The 20,829-nt window shown below is 52.6% G+C and overlaps 1 protein-coding gene across 2 annotated transcripts in view; it reads right to left on the bottom strand.

Annotated features, from left to right (window-relative positions):
* Gli2 (GLI family zinc finger 2) overlaps positions 1-20,829 on the bottom strand; it is a 231,100-nt gene that overhangs the window by 58,575 nt on the left and 151,696 nt on the right. The gene's annotated exons all lie outside the window — the stretch shown is intronic.

The raw sequence follows: 20,829 nt of genomic DNA on the forward strand, positions 1-20,829 counted from the left end.
CTTCTGAGTGCTGGGTCCTTTGCTCATGCGTTGTGTGGCCCTAAGTCAGCTTTTTCACTCTGTGACTAAAAGACCTGACAAGAGCAATTTCAGAGGAGGGAACATCTATTGGGGGCTCTTGGTTTCAGAGGTCTCAGTTCACAGATAGCCGGTTCCATTCCTCGGGGCTGAAGGTGATGCAGAACATCATGCTAGAAGAATGTGGCAGAGGAAAGTGGCTAAGGACACAGCGGGCCACCAGAAGCAGAGAGAGACTAAGCTCAGCTCACCAAATATACGCCCCAAAGCCCCGCCCCCAATGCCCACCTCCTCCAGCCACACCCCACCTGCCTGCAGCCCCTACCGGGTTAATCCCATCAGAGATTAACTCACTGGTCGGGTTAAGGCTCTCACAACCCAATCATTCTCCTCTGAACCTTCTTGCATGGTCTCACACGTGAGCTTTTGGGGGACACCTAATAATCTAAACCATAATATGAAGGTTCTGCATGAATTTGTTCCTGTGTGGGACAAAAAAAGACCCACAAAGAGAAGCTCCTTTGGGGTAGCTGCTCTCTGCACCCAGTAGGCAGGTCCTATGCCAGGACCCTGCTCCCCATGCCCTTCCTACCTGGCCAAACACCCCGGGGTCAAACACACCTGCACAGCCTCTAGGCTAGGACACCTGTGCCTCTGTGGGGGACAGTCACTACCATTCACCCACCAAGCGCTCCTGGGACACTGGCTCCGCTAGGGACAGTCTGATGTCCCAATATGAACAGCGGAAAAGAAGGCATTCCAACTGAGAATGGTTTCAGGGGACCAGGAAGGATTTTTGAACCCCCATCTCTCTCCCGCTATTGGTGACTGCTTTGGATTCCCTAGTTCATGATAATTTATCATGTCCCTTTAGCTTAGAATTCTCTGCATCTTAATTAAAATCCAGTGCAGTTGCTTCAGTATTTTTCTTCAAAGCAAACAGACCTTGGCAAAGTTATGGAGACGAATTCACTCTCATGTGAAGATGGTTCACTGGGTCATTTTCCTCCTAAGACAAGGATGCAGGTAGCAGGAGTCACCTTTGTCTTTGGTAAAAGAAGGTGGAGAAAAGAAACAAAACTAAACTAAAAACCAGCAGAGGGGGTGGACTGTAAGTCACCCATGGCAAACCTCTCAGCCAGATTAAAATAGGTTTGCTTCTGAGTGGCACATCGGTCAACTGGTGTCCTGTGGGATATCACCTGTTTGTGTTGTCCAAAGAGCTTGGGATGGAAACAGAAGGAAGTGAGCCATGAATCTGGACAGTCCTGGGTTTAAACCCTGGATTTATCTGCTAGCAAATAAATGACAAACCTCCACAGTTTTATTTTCTTCATGTCAAAGAGGAACAATGTCAGCCCAACTACTGTAAGGAATATTTGTGGTGTCTGCAGGATGCAAACCTAATATATGGTGGAAAGCTCAGAGCAGACATGGAACAGGGTTACAGCACATGGTGAGGATGGGAGCTTTCCCTCTGACCCCAGGTGGAAGGGACACTGAGATGCATGGGACAGGAATTCATAAGTGGCACCCACCATGAGATGTGCGCCTCATGAAAACTCACTGCCCTCCACCACTGCACTACAGAGTCAGGACAGCGGAAATATGGGAGTGTTGAGTGGGAGACCTTGCAGGAAGGGTCTTCTACAGATGAATTCTGGCTGACTGCTCCTCATTCCCAGATGATCAATTCCCAGGAGGCTCAGACCTGCTACTCCAAACATGCTTCTCTGCTCTCTGTACCCATGGTTGCTAGGTAACATGAACAGATGAGGGAACTTGCAAGGTGGCCTCTGATTTCGAGTGGACATCACTGTGAACTTTGTTTAAAAAAGCAGAGGCTCCCTTCCCTCTCCCAAACCTGTCTTTATTTGCCTCATACAATGGCATGGCTGCTGGGGTAACTGACCTTTTGGAGAAGTCAGCTGCAGGAGAAGCCCCAGGCAAAATAATGTGCCACCAGATTCCAACCAAGGCCACTCTGGCTAGTGCATGCTGGAGAGCAGAGGTTCAGAGGAGAGGATCCCCCTTCAAGATCCAATTTTCTTAAACCAAACCCAGTGCTGCCTTTCAGGAAGGGAAGGAGATGGATGGCCTGTGGTAAGCTGGGTGGTAGGATTGGAGCCTCTGCAAGGGCTCTGCAGGCTCAGGGGGGCTGTACACATACACCTGTCATCTCCAAGCCTGGACCACACTCAAGTTGATCAAACAAGGACCCACGCAGTTCTGAGGAGGACCTGCTGGCTGCACAGTCAACGAGGACTTTCTGATCCCAACAGGGAGACGGCTACGCTCCCCACTCCACCCTTCATGTCTACCTTGGCAAAGGAGCCCAATTAGCGCTCCGTGGAATGCGGATGTGAAGACACTTTGTGAAGTGACATACATTAATCTGGTGGGGAAGGATGAGGGGACTGGTACTGTCATATTGTGCCCTGACGAACCCAGAAGATCAGCTGGCCCTTTAGTTAACGCTGCTAGAAGCTTCTTCCTTGCACAGCGAAGGTCCACTTTGGTCATTTATTCGGGGCTTGTTGAAAAATCCCATGATGCAGGTCCCTGTTTGCTCCTCTGTTCCTGTGGAGATGCCAGGCCCATTCCTTGGGGAACTTGGAGATAAAGGTTTCCCAGAAGATACCAGAAATGATGCCATCAGCCCCAAACAAGAGCCTGGAGGCTCCGCTCTCTTCCTTCACTGCCTGGGTCTCATGGAGGGACACAGTGTCATTCAGACACATTGCTCCCTCTAGCATGACCTTGCCTTCCATGGGCTGCAGATGCCACGTGGCCCAGCTCTGCAGACTTCTCTGGACACCACAGTACAGCTGTCCACCTGCCAGGAAGGATTCTCAGTCCCTGGCTGACAGTAGTCCAGCAGACAGAAGTGACACCCTCCGCCTGCTGGCCACCCCCCACCTCCACACAGCAAAAGGTAGAGAATGCAGCAGAGTCCACCAAGAACTAGAGGCACCCTTCCTGCCCTCAGGGAACAGACACACAGGGACACCTTCACGTGGGGCGGCTGCCAAAGCTGGGGAGTCAGACCCCAGGTACCGGCATCACTGAGAAAGAACCCAGGGGAGTGCATCAGTGCTTCCCCGTGATGCGAGGATAGACCATGTGTGCCGGGGCTCCTGGAGGCTGGGCAGGTTCAAGGCCGACCCTTCCAGCATGTGGACTCAGATGACCAGGTACTCTCGAGTGTGGGCAAAGTCACCAGCCCAAGCATCGGGGCTAGGAGGCACGGAAAGATCTGGGACTGGAGGAGAGCCATTCGTCAGAACCTCAGGTCCTTATGTTACTACCAACCACCAGCCTCAGGTCAGATGATTTCCAGAGGCCCCTCCTGATGCTCAGCTACCACCGACAGGAAGCGTTCAATAAGAATAATGATATCCTGAATGGCCACTCCACAGCAGGCAATTGAAAACTGTTTCTGTCTCACTTGGAGGGAAAAAAAAGGGGGGGGGGGTAAATCAGACGGGAAATTCCAACACCACAAGCCGGCTGGTGTCCGGCAGGCTGTGGCCCTGGCCACGCGTGCAGTCAGACCTGTCCCCATACCCAGCCAGCAGGACTGTGCCCCCAGTGAAGGTGTTAGTGGATAAATAGCTGCTGAAAGACAGGGTGCCCTGGGCTGTAGCCCGTCAAGCCTCTCCGTGGTGGGCAGTGCGTGGGACTGGGCTCTAGAAGAGGCCAGGGCGGGGAGGGACAGCTGAGTGCACTCCAGCAACTGCCACCGGGAAAGGCCAGCCTGAGAGCCATGTGGTTCTTGCCACGGGGGAGCCTGGGTGGTGGTGGAATCTGTCCCTTTAGATGGTGGTCCTAAGACAACAGGGGGACAGCACACAGGAGGCAGATTGGGACCTGGCCCAGAGTAGCCAGCCATGATGGACAGTGTAGAAGCTAGAGCGGGTGCTGCGACTGCCTCATGGAATATCCCTGTGCCTCGGAATGAGTGTGGTGGCAGGGCCACATCAGAGGGGGACTGGGAAGCATGGAGCATGCGGGCGGGCTCCTAAGAGTGCCGGGGTGACCATCTCTGTGGCCTGCACTGATGGCTCCTGCTTCTTTAGCAGGTGGCAGGGGACAAGGATGAGCTCCAAAGGGACCCAGGAAGATCCCAGCCATTGCTGGAATGGACAGACTGCTCTCCTGTCCTGGTTAACAAGTGGGCCCCTGGTTAGAGAATCTGAAGGCTAGAAGAATCGCTAGGGATGGTCAAGCCAGATGGAGGTTACAAACTGCCCTGGACACAGACTCTCTCACAAAGCACCGTGAAGAACTCCAAAATCAACAACGGATTCGAAACTCAGAGAAGATCATGGTTTCAAAGGATTTCAAAAATATAATGTAGAAAGCATGAACCCAGCCCAGAGGGCCAAAGATTGTCTAGAGGGGTCTGGAGTGACCTGAGAGTTGGTGACCAGGTCCCAGTGTTCCTTCTACCTGTTGCAAAGGCCAGAGCTGGGCCAAGTGACCCGGCGTGGACATGGGCATTCCCCTGTCTCGCCACCCCTTGATAGACCCACTTGACCAGCAGCACCAGTGATCCCGTCAGCTGAGAGGGACCTGGTCAGTCTATAGCTTCACACTGTCTGGTCACTGCCTAAGAATTCCCCTTGTCCTGAAGCACGTTGGTCTTTTCAGAGGACACCTCTGTCTGGTGCCCACTGATCCTGAAGGTGTCCTCTGCCACGATACTTACTGTACTGGGTCCGTCCCTTTCCTGCAGAGCTCTGACTGAGGTGCCCTGGTCTAATGCTTATGTCCCACCTCCTGCCCTTTGAGAGCATTTGACTCTGCTTTTCACTCTGCTGTCGCTCTCTAAGGGACAATGAGGCCACCAGCAGTTACTGGACGTGGTTTTTCAGGCTGGGCGGAAGGTACCGCTTTACAGCAGGGTGCATCCTGAGGCAGAGCCTGCCAAAGCCAATCAATAGCCTTTAAAACAGGGGCTTGGGGGGGTGGGGGGGGGCGCTGCTCTCCAACAAGTAAACCGCCTTGGGCTGCACTTAGTGTCTTCTTCGCAATCGATGGCTGATTACAAAATGTTCTTTCTTCCTTCCTTGAAGCAGATCCTCAAAGGGCCACTTCCTGGGATCCCCTTACTGGTAGGGTCCTCATAATTGTATGTGACTCAAAGGGATCCTTCTCTTTACAACATTCTCCACCTTAAATTAGTCTCTTCTCTAGGAGCCTGGCCATCAAATGCAGCCCAGCCAAGAGAAATGTCATGTGAACCACGTGAGGCTATTTCAATTTTTCTATTAACCACATTTTTTTAAAAGAAAAGTTAGGAAAAGAAAATCATTTAAATAATACAATTTAAATGACCCAGTACATAAAAAAAAAATTCTCACTTCAGCTGGGATTTTTGTGGTGCCCACCCCATAGTCCCGGTACTCAGGGTTGGGGGTGCTGAGGCAGGGGGATCACTTGAACCCAGCAGCTCAAGATCATCCTGGGCAACAGCAAAACCTTATTTCAAACAAACAAACAAACAGCAATAATAACAACAATTAAAAAAAAACCACTTCAACATGTAGCCAATATAAAAATCGTTAATGAGATATTTTCTATTCTTGTATTCCTACTAAGTCTTCAAAATCTGGTCTGTGTCCTGTACTTCAGCAGAGCTCAGTTGGGACCAGACAACTTCAAGTGCTCAACAGCCACATGCAGCTCGTGGCTACCCGGGCCAACAGCTCAGCCTAACTGGTCCCCAGGGCTGACTTCATTCTGAGGATGGGATTCTCGTTCAGGTTAATCCTAAATTACGCTGATGGACCTTCTTGGCCACCTCACCTCTCTTCTCTTCTGAAACCTGGCTCTGGGCAAAGTCCCCTTTGATGACTTAAATGATTAACAAATGGTCATCATTCCTTCCTTCCTCCCTTCTTTCCACTCCCTTAACTCCCAAGGCTCCCCAGGGACCCTACTTGGGTTAGTCAGTGCGGTGACCCTTCTTCCACCCTTCCACACCCTTGACCCCATCAAAGCCAAGCTGGTCAGTGGCGCCTCCCTTGATCCTGCTCTGGATGGCTGCCCATGGCCTTCCCAGTAAGCTCGGGGTGTATGCAAACAAGATGGTGGGCGTGTGGGCTCCTGAGACCTCCTGACAAATGAGAAGGTCCGCAGAGAGGAAGGCTATAAAGGGGGTCATCAAGGGAGGACGGCAGGGCTGTGGAGAGATGTCAGCCAGCCACATAACACTTCCAGAAGGCTGGGTCCCCGACTGTGGGGACACGGTGGGCCCTGTTCATTGAACGATGAGCACAAACCATTCCCACCGTGTCTCCCCCCACCCCGGGCCACCCCATCCCACCACCACAGATGGAAATGGGTTCCCTTTAGCAGGGACAATGGGGTCCACCAGTGGGATTGGAGGTCAGTCCACAAAGTCCTGGAAAAAGCCCACTCCCCCTATTTTGCTGGAAGAGAAACTAAGAGAAAATATGGCCTGGTCCCCAACCCACCAGCCCTGGCTGTGCCCGGAATCTTGCTTCCTAGAATAAAGATGGTATACGAAAGGCAGGGGAGGGGTGGGGAGTACACTCCAAGGCTTCCTGGACATCAAAAAACCTCTTGCAAAACAATATTTTGATGAGCTAAGTGTGTGAATTAAAAGCAGACGGAGTCTACTTCCTTTAAAATAAACAGGGTTTGAAATCTAGGGGAAAAACTCCCACACACAGTGTGTTTCAGGGCTGGAGAGACCAGGGCCGCCTTTCCACAACCCCAAGAGCAGCCTGGTCTGTTTCCTCTCCATCAACGGTTCTCGGGCGAAGGTTCTGCTCTGGGGGTCGAGACTTGGCAAAGCGTCCCTGGAGGGGGATCTGGGGACCTGACAGGCGGCCAGCTAGGCTAGCTCCTGCCTAGCACTCAGTGCTCTCCAAATCCTGCCCACACGTGCCCTCATCCCAGGATCAGACCCTCAGCCTCTCAGGAAGCCCTTCCCCGCCACACCCGCGCCTGTCCCATCGGGAGGATTCACCCTGGCCTCTGCAAGTCCAGGTCACACACGCCCTCTCTGTGCAGCTTCCTGGAACTTTCTTCGGCCTTCTCCCTCCCAATCAGGCAGGGGACACCTCGTCCACACCTCTCTCTCAGAGCCAAGACGAGCCCAGGCCCTGGCATGGGGGTCGGGGGGAGGGATGGTTGTCCAGGGAATGAATGATGGATGGCACAGGTGGCCCGGAGCAGCCGAGGGTCACTGTAAGTTAATTTACCACCAAGGAGAGAGCCCTGCTCCTGGGAGTAGCAGTACGTGGAGCCGACCATCCTCAGGGGTCCTCAAGGGACACTGAAGGTGGCTCTGTCAGCACACGTGGGCTTATGACCACTGCCCCCCACTAATCCTCACAACACTTGTTGAAGTCAGCTTTGCATGCGGTGACCAAACTGCCCCCCCCCCCCCAATGACAACAACGTAGAGGAGGGAAAGTCCATTTGGGGCTCATGGTTTCAGAGGCCCAGCTCTGCAGACGGCAGACTCCACGGCTCCAGGTCCCAGGTGAGGCAGCCCACCATGGCTGGGGAGGGCACCCCCCACCTCACAGATGAGGAAACCGAGGCGCAGAGAAGGTCAGTGACTGGCCCTGGGTCAGTCAGGCGGCTATTCAGTAGAATAGCCAGGCCTCACTCTGGTCTAAGGTGATTCTGAACATGTCCTTCTAGACATGTCTTCTAGGACCATGAAGATAAACTCTAGGACCGGGGGTGGCTCAGGCTGCTGTCATTACCCCACTCACTCCTGGCTCTCCTGGGGACCCAGCTCCCCCGGGGTGTCCTGGGCCAGGTGGCCGTGGGATAAAGACCACTGGCTGAGGAAGAGGCCTCTGCCACCCAGGCCACCCCTGTATACAGAAGAGTCAGAGAGCTAAAATCCCCAGGAAACTCAGGGCTGGACTTGGCATTTCCACTTTATCTGTGGCCTTTCCAAAAGTAAATGTAACCTCCCACCCCCCAAATAAAAAGGGTGTTCCAGGCAGCAGCTTCTAAGTGACGCTCAAGTATCCAGCAAAGTCGGAGGCAAGTCCAAGAGGGACCCTGGGGAGGGGAGTTATCTGTTTTCCCCAGCTGTGCTCCTGGTACCTGCTAATAACCCCCATGGATCATTCTGCCTGGCTCAGAAAACCTCCTGACTGGCGTTAAAAATGGGCCCCTCTCCTGCCCGTGGCTGGGCGCCCCCCGAAGCCTGCGTGGGATGCTTGTTGTTAGCATGCTGCCTGTGTAATTAGGGCACCGAGGATGGCAAAGGGCCCACCCCAGGTCCCCAAGAGCGATGGCGGTTCAGAAAAAGCACCCACCTGGTTTTGTGCTGATTAATGATGGGCCCCGCTAATAGCCCCCTGCTTAACACAGGAGTTTGTCAAGATTAAGTAATTGCCTTAAACAAAAAGTGTATTATCTTTAAGGCACCGCTGATGAATGACTGGTGTGGGGAAATGGGGTGATGGATGTCCAGGATCCCCTGCCAACAGCCCTCCCCCATTTGCATAAATTAAAACCCAGCCCTTGATTAGGATGACGCCCGGCAGACCCATCGGAAGGATGGGGATTCTGAGGACCCTGCCTCAGGTCTGCTGGCCACCGGGAGGGCCCAAACAGCTTGAGGTCAACACAAGCATCTAGCATGGGCAGAGGCCTCACTGGGGTAGACCAGATGGCCCCTGTGGGACAGACCACAGATGATGCTTGTACCTCTGTGACTATACCTCTGATCATTGGGTCCCCAGGCCATGAAGCCCATCTCCCTTCTCCAGGCCCCTCCAGCATTTCCTTCCAGATGGTTCTTTGCTAGAGATGATTCACAACAATGGGCAGATCCATGGGGTCATGGGGATGGAACTGATAGGGGTAGGGCTGACAGAGGTTGTGGCCATGGGTAGGGAAGTGAGGGATGGAGGTGAGCTTGGGCAGGGAGACAGCTGGCCCAGCCAAGCTGGGAACACAGGGGGATCTCAGAACTGGGGAGCCTATCTCCCCCGAGTCCCACCCAGGAAGAGGACTTTGAGCAGGAGCAACCCCCCTCCCTAAGCCTGCAAAATGTGGAGGGTGCCTTTATCCCCCAAAGCAACCCAACGATCCTGCTGCAATCTATGACTTCTGGTGGATCAAGACAGAAGCAAGGGGACAGAAGCTGGGGGACCCTCATGGCCTCTCTGCTGGGGGTTAGCTCTTCGGTATATGCCGTGGCTAACAATGGACCTCGATTCCCCTCATGGCTCAAAAATGCTCATCCCAGGCCGAGGGGTGGGGTGGCCAGAGCCCTGGCCTGCGTGCGTCTGGCTTCTCAGCCACAGCAATACAAGATCCTCCAACCAAACCACCCACCCAACCCTGCCTCCAGGCCAGAGTGACACCAGCCAGAGCTGAGAGCTGTTCCCATAACATGGGTTTCCCCCAAACCACGGTGTCAGGGCAGATGCCATGTGTGGCTCATGATGGGAGCCTGGGGCCAGGGAACCCGTGCGTGGTCAGGCCTGGGTGGGGAACCTTCCCTCCTAGGAGGGGGACGTGGTGCCTGCTCCCACTATCTAGCTGAGTGGTAGGGCCCTCCTCCTCAGGGTCCTGGGTTTCTTTTCCTTTCTGGGTGCTTGGAGGGACCCACAGTGAACAGTCCATACCTCCCCAGTTGGCAGGGGATAGACCAAATGCCCTGATGATAAGGGCCCTGACACACAGGGGGCTCGGGAGGGGTCTTCACATGGTCACCAGCCAGGGCATGTGGAATGTTGTTCTCTCGGTCTCCCCTAGTGCACACAGACGAGTCACCCTGACACCCCTGTACCCAGTCTGTGCTGCTCAGGTGGAAGCCAAGTGCAGCCTGGGTGCACCCCCATTGCTCTGGGTGACAGAGCACGCTCTGCAGGAGAGCCCCCCAACCCACGCTCCCCTCCCCCCAGGACACCATGGAGCAAGTTCATCATCTATCCTTGAGGGTCCTTGAGGGGACCCAGGAATGTCAGTGTGGATGGCACATCACCACCAAGAGCATGAGAGGGTGGCCGGTCACATTTGTACTGTGCACGTAGTCACAGCGTCTGTCCATGCCCAGAGCTCCAGGGCTACAACCCAAGGAGTATCTATTGAATGGTACAAAGTGACAAAAAATGGGACCCTTCTACCAGCACGGAATAGTCACTTGGTGACCTCCCCATGAGGAGGGCTTACCACTCCCATTCTACTGGTGAGCAAACCGTGACTCGAGTACATAACTTGCCCAAGGTCACAGAGAGAACGGCCACTGAGGAGAAACCTGAACCCTTGTCAGGGATCCTAAAGGGTATAGGCCTAATCACCCCCCCCACCTGCCCCTTGGGACACAGGAGAGAAGGCTCTTTTAAGGGCAAGAAAAGGAGATGTTTGTGACATGTAAGGTTTCTGATGCTATGGAACACCAGGTGGCCAAGTTCAGGGACCAGGAGTAGAAAGGAGGCCAGAGCTGGAGGCCAGCTCTGGGGGGAGGCTGTGGTCGGGGAGGCTGTGGGGAATCACTACCCCCTTGAAAGAGGATGAGGCTGCACAAGGCCAATGTGTGAAGCAATGGCGTGAGCCAGAGCCAGGCCTGGAGAACAGGCCTCTGCTGGAGCTATGTGTGGCTCACCTGGTTCCTCGGATCTTCTGACCCTGAGAAATGATCTATTGGGCCGAACCAGCTGAGGCCAGGTCTCCCAGTGTGGCATCCATGCCGAAGTCGGCTGACCCCATGGTCTGCACCCAGCACCCACCCTCCACGCTTGACATGAGCCTGGTACAGACAAGGACAGGGAAAATCAGGCCCATGTCCCCCTGCTCCCCTCCTGCTCTGAGAGTTCAGGAATCCTGGTCACACTCAGGCCCCACCCTTCCTATTGAACACATTGCCCACTGGGCTGCCTGGGACCGGGCCCCTGACCATGCGGACACTGCCCACCCATAGTGCACCTCCTAGAGAGAGCCACCAACCTGTGTCCTGCCAAGAGTGAACTAAGCAGGGGACCAGATCCCAGCAAGGGACAAGCTCCCAAACAGAACCCACGGCATAGGCGCTGGATGTCAGGAATGGAGGAGGATTTGGTGTCCTAATCCTGCCACTTCACAGCTCTGTGATCTTGTGTAGACCACAGACTGAGTCTCAGTAACTTTTTCTGTCACTTCCTTCCCTGGCAGGTCATTGGAAGGCATCAGCCAGATCACACAAAAATAACCTCATGGCCTGCCTGGCTGCCAGCACACCTGCCCTTCAAGCAGTGTCTCACCCTCCAAGCTGGCAACCTGAGGATGCACATGGTACAGGACGTCGCTTGAACAGTCGAGGCGCTGTGCCGAGGATCCGGCACTTTCCCCACCAGCGGCAGGCTGAGTTCTGGCTTCCCCTCCCTCTCCTCCTGTCCCTCCCTCCTTCCTTCTTTGCAGGAACTAAGAGCCCCTTTTTACAGCCCCTGACTGCAGCCCCCCAGGGAGCCTGGGGCTGGCAGAAATGGCTGCTAATACTTTCAGGCACATTTACGGAAACCTTTTGACACGGAGGATATTTTTATGAGATAAGTACCCTGTGTCGGTATCCACTGGCAAGTTTCATTGCTCACATTTCAGTCCTGCAAAAAGCCTTTTTCAATCACTGTCCGTGGCAACGATAAACTTTAATGGCTGAGGGAAAGCCTGCAGCTCGGGGGCTCTGTGTCCTTCCCGCCTCCCCACCCCAGTCCACCAACCTCCTTCTCTTTCCCCGCTGGGCCAGAGGCCAAGGCAGAGCCAGGGACAGAGGTGCGGGTGCCCCCAACCCAGGTCTCCTCAATTTCTCAGCACAGGGGACTGGAGAGCTAAAGTACGCCAAGCCCGGCCCAGCCTCAAACTGTTGACACCATCTCTGGGGTGGGCCATAGGACCTCCATATTTTTAAAAGCTCCCGAGACTCCATGGACCCTGGGCATTGAGAGCAGCTGTACCTCTTTCCAGGAAAGGTCAGTGAGCCATTGTCCTTTGGGGTCACTCCTTGTCTCATGCATGATCCCATGGACCCTGGTGCTGTGCCAGGAAGCGCCAGGCAGCTGTGACATTTGCTACTTGGTAAGAGAATCAACACTCAGTGATCACGAGGTCACACACAGAGCTAGGGGACTGGCGTGCTCTCGGGGCCCAAGGCCCTGCCCTTCTCAACGGAGCAAGTCATGTTTGGAAGGAGCATCTGGGCTGCAGAATGTTCTGGGACCTCCACATTGTGGATGCAAGTTAGCGCTCAAGAATGGGTGAATGAATAAGTGAATGAATGGATGGATAACTTCTGCCCATGGGGGTTGGTTCAACCATCTCGGTGTCCTGCAGGTAGAATGGTACTTGGTGTTTCCAAAATGCTCACTTTCCAAAAGACCCTAGAATGTTCCAGAACTCAAGGCAGATAGGGCCTCCCCACCTCCAGGTCACTCCTGGCACCACTTACAGCGCCATACTTGGTGCCTCTGACTGTCCCCATGGACGAACATGAGCTAGAAATGAGATGAGGCAGGACAGCTTCCTCCAAACCCTGGATCACCCACCCCAACTCTCCAGGCTACCCTCCTGCCTCTCCCGCCCTCCCCTCCTGTCCCCTGAAGAACTTGATGTTCCAGCTCACATGGGATCACCCGTCACTCTGTCCTCTCTGGAACATCCACCAGCCCTTCAATAGGGTCTTTTGCCACCACCTCCTGGCTCCTGAGGGAGGAGCAGATATGGGGTTAGTGGAACCTGGCCAGAGCTGTAGTGGGCTGCAGACAGGAGGAGTGCGGGGCCTTGGAAGGCTCATTGTCCCTTGGTCATTCCTACCCAGCTCTGACAGCGTCTACTCCCTCTTGAGAGGGAACCGAGGCTCTGCCACACCTTGAACTGGGCGCACCCCAGAAATGAAGATCTGACGTGAAACACAGGACTCTCAGGCGCTGAGCCTGGCTCTCGGGGCCTGCTGGTTTTCTTGCTCAATCTGTCTTCTCAGGTTGTACCAAAGTCAAAGGTCCTAAGGCCAAGGATCCTGGGGACAGAACTGAGAGTGGGACCCCAGGCCTGCCTCGGGGCTTGGAGGGGAACGGTCACCAGCACCCGCTGTCAAGGGTCTGGTAGGTGGTTTAAAGAAACTGAATTGTCTTTTTTTCCCCCCTTTAATTTGAATTTCTTTTCCCTGGTTGTCTGGCTCCAGATTTTGTTTTGTAGAACTGGCCTCAACGAACACCCTCTGCCATTCATTTGTGGAGTCTCCCTCCCTCTCCGGTCTCAGCCTGACTCGTTTATTTATCACACACCGTTTCAAAACCAACAACTTCTGCAACTTCCAAATACACTCCCAAGCTCCACCTGTCCTTCCCCCATCCATCAAGACAACACAACTCATTTCTCCCTGGGAAATCGGGTTGGGGGGGAGCCCAGCAAGAGGCAGCAATTAAGCGTTTCCTTTGAAATGCATGTGCACTGGAGATGGCCGAGGGTGAACTCCAGCCCCTGACGGAATCGGAACCAGATGCCAGGATTGGGAGGAGCCCTGATTCCCGCTGGTCCATCCTCCAGGAGAGGGGCAGCGCAGCCTCCACAGGGGCTCTGGTTAATGTCAAAAGCCCAACTTCACGGCAGCAGCTGGAATTCTAATGTGGCCATCGCCTATGACAAGGAAGGAGTACCTCCCACAGCCTGAGGGGCACAGGGTGCCCACAGCCCTGCCCCTCGTGCCCCCCCCCCATTCTGCACACTCTGTCAGCTCTATCCTCCTGCCAAAGCCTCCCCAGAGGGCTCCAGGCCCCAGGGAATGTTTCCTGGCCCATCAAGGACAAGTAATGCAGGGGAGGTCCCAGGGTGTCAGTCACCAAGAGCCACCTTCTCTACTTCTCTAACAAGACTCTAGACTTTTCTTATGATGTGTTTTCCAGGCACGGTCTCTGTATGTAGCCTGTTGCTAATGGATGCCGTGGTGTCCAGAGAAAGGTCGACCACTGTCTCTTGCAGGACGGGATCACAAGTGACCCCGGCTTGGAGCACTTTGCTCACTTATGGTGTAAATGTTTGTAGCATTTAGCAATTTCCACATTGAACTGCTCTCACTGTGGCCGATTTCAAGCCACCAATGAGAGGGAGAGGTGCTGAGAGTGGAGTTTGGAAGAGACACGCGGCATGGGACAGCGTGAGCTGGTAAGGGCTGGCTGCAGTGTGGCCCCACCCACGCAGTGCCCACGGCTCCCCCAAGCAAGGACTCCCTTGTCTTCACCGAAAGGGGATAGGGTGGAGGGTCCTGGTCTCCTAAAAGTTAAATAGTACCATTTTCTACCTAAAAAAAATTACCATTTTTTTCTAATGAGCATACCTAATGCTGTAAAGAGGACTGCAAAGAACCCTGTTGGAAATCATTTGAAAGTAAGAATCGCCCTTTGTGAGTACCCTTACCCCCCTAGTATATTCCAGGGTAAAAATCTAAGGGGTGACATGCTTTACGAAGAGTCTGGTCACAGTGGAACTCCAAATCAAACTGTAGGCAACCAAAACGTCCAACAGGGAGTCATAGTTAGATCAAGTCTGGAGTCGGCCTCTGAGTGGATATTGCAAGGATCCTATCACAAATAGTAAGAACAAGAGTGCTGTGTGGTTCGTCCCCAGCAAAACTCAGGCTGAGAATGAATTGTCAATGTAATGGCATTGGGAGGGGGTGGGTCCTTTAGAAGGTGTTTGGGACACAGGGGTCCTTCCCTTGTGAAGGATTGACGGAAGTTCCCGTGAGTGGGTCAGTTATCATGAGATCCCCTTTGACCCTTCCCTCTCTTTGTGCCTGCCTGCTTGACCTTCTGCTTTCCACCATGCATGAAGCTACACCAGGCCCTCATTATAAGTCGAGCAGAATGTGGCCACCTAACCTCCAGTCTCCAGTGAGCTAAAGAAAACTCTTCTCTTTATACATTACCCAGTCTCGGGCATTTTGTTACTGCCACCAACTAGGACAGTTGCATTCCCTGTAGAAATGGGCCCTCACTGTCTTCTTTCCCCCAGGGGTCTGCACAGGCTCCCGTACCACTTGGTACCCACCAGAAATCTAGCTGGGGGTTGGGACCACGAAGACCCTCTGAGACCACCGAGCAGCACCCCCACCCCCAGCAGATGCTGCCTCTCCACCAGATGCCTGAAGTAATGGGTTAGCCAATCTGACGGGATAAATCAATGCCAAGGACGCTGTCACCCCAGGCAATCCCACTCCACTCAATTTTCATGTGAATTTAGCAGCTCTGCATGGTTTTTAAGAACCCAATTGTATCCTGACACTTTTTAAATGATGCCTCTTTAGATCCTGCCATAATTTATCTTTTACTTAGGAACAGCTCTACTTCCAGAACCATTTGGAAGAGGGAGGAAAAAAACACCGCGCACGGAGCGACTTCGCTTAATTTACAATAGCCCACACTCAGTAAAACACGGACGACAGAGGTTTGCCAAATGTGAATTCCATGTCAGCGGCCCGTTTTGGTAAAGCTTAAGTGGCTTTATTTTGAAAGAAAATACACATTTAAGAGATGTTTACAGACGTGAGTGGGGGGTGAGGCTAAGTGTGTGGGTGGGTGCGAAAGAACACACACTGGTACGAGAAAACCCCCAGAGCTGAGATTTATACCCATCTGGCAAAAGGGCTCTGTTCTCTCTTTATACTAAAAAAAAAAACAAAAAAAAAAGAATGATTTCAAATTCTTAAAAACCCTCAGGAAAAGCAGAGATCACACAGATTCCATACCTCACTCTTAGCTCTGAACACTGAATCTTGAACCTGGACTTGGAGCTCGGTGGACGTGGGTCTGCCCCCAGGAACTCCGTCACCTTGCTGAGCAAGCCACCTGACATCTCTGAGCTGGAGGGGGGCGGGGTCCCACAGGACCATGTCCACCCATGATCCTTGGCTATTCTATTCCAGAGGCTGGGAAGGTAAAAACAGCCAGAGGAAGGACCACAGTTCACGTTTATCCAGACCCTAAATGGCAGAAGTTGTCGCTTCTTACCTTGTTTTGTCCACACAGTGCGCAGGGGGCCAGATTTATGATCTCCATGCTCCAGAGGGGAAACTGAGGCAGCAAATGCTCAGATCCTGTGCTCAGGGCCAACAGGCCGGCTGGTGAGCCCCTCGTGGAGAAAATATGGCAGTTGAGTTCACCAAACAAAGTGGCTTTAAGGTTTGGACATTTCCTGTTTGAGGTGTTCCCACCCAGTACCAGCAATACCAGCATCACCGGGTGTGTGTAAAATACGGAATCCGAGCCTGCTGGGCACCGATGGGTTCAGAAGCTCCCTTTGAGAAAGATCCTGGGTGATTCTGTGACACACTGAACTCCAAGAAGCACTGGTTTAAGGACTATCGTGTGTTAAAGAAGTAATCAGAAGAGGCTGACGGGAAAAAGAACAGGAGTGATCTTGGCAAGGCAAAGTGGGGGCAGAAAAACCAGGCCCCCCTATGCACGCAGTCCTCTGGGGCTCCTGTGCTGTCTCACTCAGAACTCAAAGCCAAGCAGACATTTTTATTTTTTATATTTTTGGTTCCAGGGATTGAACAACCCAGGGGCGCTTAACCACGGAGCCACATCCCCAGCCCTTTTTATATTTTATTTTGAGACAGGGTCTCGTCAAGTTGCTGAGGGCCTCACTAGATTGAACTTGCCATCCTCCTGCCTCAGCCTCCCAAGTTGCTGGGATTACATGTGTGACTGCCACCGCCCTTGGGTCCCCGGGACCAGCACCCTCTGAATCTCCTGGGGGTCCTGTTAGAAATGCAAATGAACACACCAGCCCAAACCCAGGGAATCAGAAACTGGGGATGAAGCTCCATGCGACATGGGGCCTCGGAGAAGGCCACTCACCCCACAAAGCGCCACAAAGCGCCCCTGTCTCCTGGTGGAGCCGTTTACATTTTACTGCAGGTCCACACCTGGGCTGGCCATCAGCGAGGAGAAACAGCCTGCGTTTGTCCTCGCTGGGCAAACCTCATTCCTAAAGCATATTTTCATCTGTCACCTCATTTAACCCCTCACAGCAGCCACAAGCGAGAGGCAAGACGGCCACTGTCCTTCCTGTCCAGCAGAGGTGACGCTGGGCCCTGTGACCGACGGTTCCAAGCCAAGGCGGAATGGAATGTGGGTGCTAGGGCTGCAGGGGCCTGGCCTTTCCAGGGCCTGCTCAGCTCGCACAATCGCCCTCAGTTCACTTCAATTGCACCCACACAGGCCGTCTGGACCCACGTGGGGCGGGCAAGGGTCCTGCTGGGCCCAGCCAGGAGCAGGCTGGGGCTGTCCAATCCATCCTCCCATCCTCCCTGTTGCTGGGACCTTGGTCCTTGATCCACAGCTGCAGCATGGGAAATTGTCAGGCTGTGTGTGTGTGTGTGTGTGTGTGTGTGTGTGTGTGTGTGAGAGAGAGAGAGAGATTGAGATGGGGTGGTGGTGCGAGGGACATACACTTCCAGAACAGGAAGTCCTCAGAAGCAAACCCCTGAAGCGAGAATGGTGCTCTCTTGCCTATCTGGGGGTGCTTGCTTCTATATGAGAGAGACCTGCAAAAACTCATCTTCCTCCAAGACACTTGCTTGTAAAATACGAATATCCACAGATGAGGCCCCACCGCAGTCTGGCGCACAAGAAGCTAGCTCTCTACAAACAGCCTCCCAGGAGAGAGCTGTGCTGGTGGGGTGTAGGAGGCTCGCCATCCATCCCGGGGAGTTCCCACTAAGGCCCCAGAATTTGATATAGGGAGGCACAGAGATGTGAGCAGCAAGGTGCCCTCCCAGAGGCAGAAGGCAAAAAGGACTCTTGCCCCCCTCTCCGCCCACCCCGTCATCTCTCCCCTACACTCATAGAGCCACTGTTTCCATCTAGCCCTGCTTCTGGCTTCAAGAAAGTATTACCACCAACACGTGTGTGTGCATTTGTTCAGTAACTGCTCTTTCTGAGTGAGGGGAAGATCTAGCTATTTCAGTGGTAGCTGTGTCATTTTGGACGGGTTACTTGAACTCTCTGAGCCCAGAGTAACTGGTAGTAATACTTGTTACCACCTAGGGTTGGGCGGTGATCAGACGAGGCTCTCTTCAAACAGTGGGTGCTCCAAAAATGTTCATTTTCCCTCCTAAAGCCTCGCTCTCCACTCCTCACAGCCAAAAGAGAGACAAACGCACCACGGTTGTGAGCAAACACAGCAGCACCAGGCTGCAGTCAGGAAGCCTCATCTACAGCTGTCTGCCTCTCCTGCAAGCGCTCTAATTTTACAAGCTTCAGAGTTATATTTCCCTGTAAATACAACATATGTTTACAGATATTTATTTTTCTCTGTAAACACAACAAATGTCTGGGGAAAATATAATCCCAAACTCACAGGATCGCAATGGTTTTCTTTATGGCAATGATTTTGGGTTTTCTTGGTTTTTAAAAATCCACTCCAAGCTGGGCACAGTGGTGCCCACCTGTAATCCCAGCAACTTGGGAGGCTGAGGCAGGAGGATGGCAAGTCCAAAGGCCAGCCTCAAAAATTTAGCTGAGGCCCCACGTAATTTAGCAAGACCTTGTCTCAAAATAAAAAGGGATGGGGGGTGTGGCTCACTCGTGAAGCACCTCTGGGTTGCATCCCTAGTACCCAACACAGACAAATAAACAAAACCCCCAAACAAACAAACAAAATCTCTACTCTCCCTGTTCCTTTATGCTACTGCATTTTACCTAATTTGGAGGGAGCAGGGAGGCAAAGGGGACCGATTCCCATAATAGCAATATGGAAAGATGACAGGGGAAGGGGTTGTTTTTGGGAAAATGAAATTGTATTTATGCCTGTGAATGGCCACATTGGACAGGAGGAGCTCTCAGGAAGCCTCATCTACAGCTGTCTGCCTCATGGGGTACTAAGACATGTCACTCATGGGGTAGCTATTGTGAAACAGAGCGAGATATAAAGTTCCAACAAATTAAAGCAATGACCAAGTGATGTAAGTATAAAATCCGAGTCAATCGGCTCAACGTAAGACACTGTCAGTCAAACCCATTGCACAAGCAGGGAAACTGAGGCCCCCAGAGACCTTCAAGCTTTTCAGAGATCATCTGTACTAATGATGAAGCCTAAAATAACACATTTCTCCCCCTGCCTAAATAGAAAAGTTGTGGGATGAAACGTCTGAGAAAAATAACAGTGTCCTTAGCTAAGTATACCTAGCTATGATTACAGCTAAGGACTTACAGGTTGATGGTATCATCAGAGAAGACTGGAATCCAACACAGCCCCTGCCAACCAACAACCCTGCACGCACAGTTGTTACCCCCCCGCCCCTAAAAAATAGAAATACTGTAGCCGGGCATGGTGACACCCACCTGTAATCCCAGAAACTCAGGAGGCTGAGGCAGGAGGATTGCAAGATCCAGGTCAGTCGGGCAATTAGAAAGACTCTGTCTCAAAGGGCTGGGGATGTGGCTCAGTGGTAGAGCTTGCCTAGCATATGCAAGGCCCTTGGTTTCATCCCCAGTAAGACAGACGAAAAAATGTTGATTGCCTTTATTGATTTGTATCACATTTTATTTCTAAATAAATTTGAATCTTGAGCATGAAGAAGTGAAGCCAAGAGGGGACAGATTCCCTCTCTGACAGCTCAGGGCAGAGGGAGAGAGCAGGGTCCCCACCCCTGCAGTAGGGAAAGAGAGAATTAAGACCCTAAAGAGGAGTCCTATTTCCCCTGGTAGAAACAGAATCCAGAAAGAAGCCAAGTAAGAATTAAAATGCATCATGCATCGCAGAAGCCCCTATCGCTAGACCAGACCATGACATATTTGTGCAGGGTCAAAGAGTAATGAGCCATGTGGTTTGCTCCTGGTTTGTTCTCTGGTGTTAAGGCCTTTAAGCAGGCGCCTGGTAATGCCAACGTCTTTATTAGAAAAAAACACAAACAACCAACCATCTAATTCAAGGGTGGAGAGGATGTGTTTGTGTTTCCCAGATTCTGGCTTCTGTCTCTCATTTGAGCTGCAACATTAGCCATTCCCGAAGAAAAGAGGTTGCGGACAATATCACGAAGAGATAAGAAAAAAAGTGAAAATAATTTGATGAATGTCAGTCAGGCTAAAATGAATTCAATTGACATTACCATAAAATAAAGTGAAATAAAACTATTTTCTGCCACCTGCAAGAAAAAAGAAGAGAAATAAAGAAAGAAAGCAATGGAATGAGGGAGCAGGCACAGACAAGATCTGCCAGGACACATGTGTGATTGACAGGTGGCTGACGGGGTCTCACTGGACAGGTGTTGGAGAGACAGCATCTGCATTTTGGGTCACCCAATGTGGGAGGTATATTCTCCAGACTGTCCTTGGGCCCAGCGCCACAGTGCAGGGTGCGGGCTTGCTCCTACCCTTTGTGCTCTCTCTCATAGGCCACCTAGGACGGACGGAAGTGGACGGCTTCCTTCTCAGTCCCCAGGCAAGCATGGGCCTCCATGTCACCTCCTCATTTCTGTTTAAGGACCCCCTTTGGCTCTACCCTGACCTCCTCTCTTTTTATTTGGCTCTATTTGGCAGCATGCAAGAATTAACACAGGGACCTTGGCAAGACTTAACCCCATGACTAACGTGCACATGTCAGAGGAAGCACTTGTTGGTGATTTCTTCACTCTTCTTTTTCTTTCTTTTTTGTATCAGGATTGAACTCGTCCACTGAGCCACATCCCCAGCCCTATTTTGTGTTCTATTTAGAGACAGGGTCTCACCAAGCTTGCTTAGGGCCTCGCTAAGTTGCTGAGGCTGGCATTGACCTCACGATCCTCCTGCCTCAGCCTCCGGAGCCACTGGGATTACAGGTGTGCGCCAC

This window comes from Marmota monax, unplaced genomic scaffold (genome assembly GCF_021218885.2).
Source record: "Marmota monax isolate L192 unplaced genomic scaffold, Marmota_monax_Labrador192_F-V1.1 WCK01_AAM20220418_F8-fsc00121, whole genome shotgun sequence".
NCBI lineage: Eukaryota > Metazoa > Chordata > Mammalia > Rodentia > Sciuridae > Marmota > Marmota monax.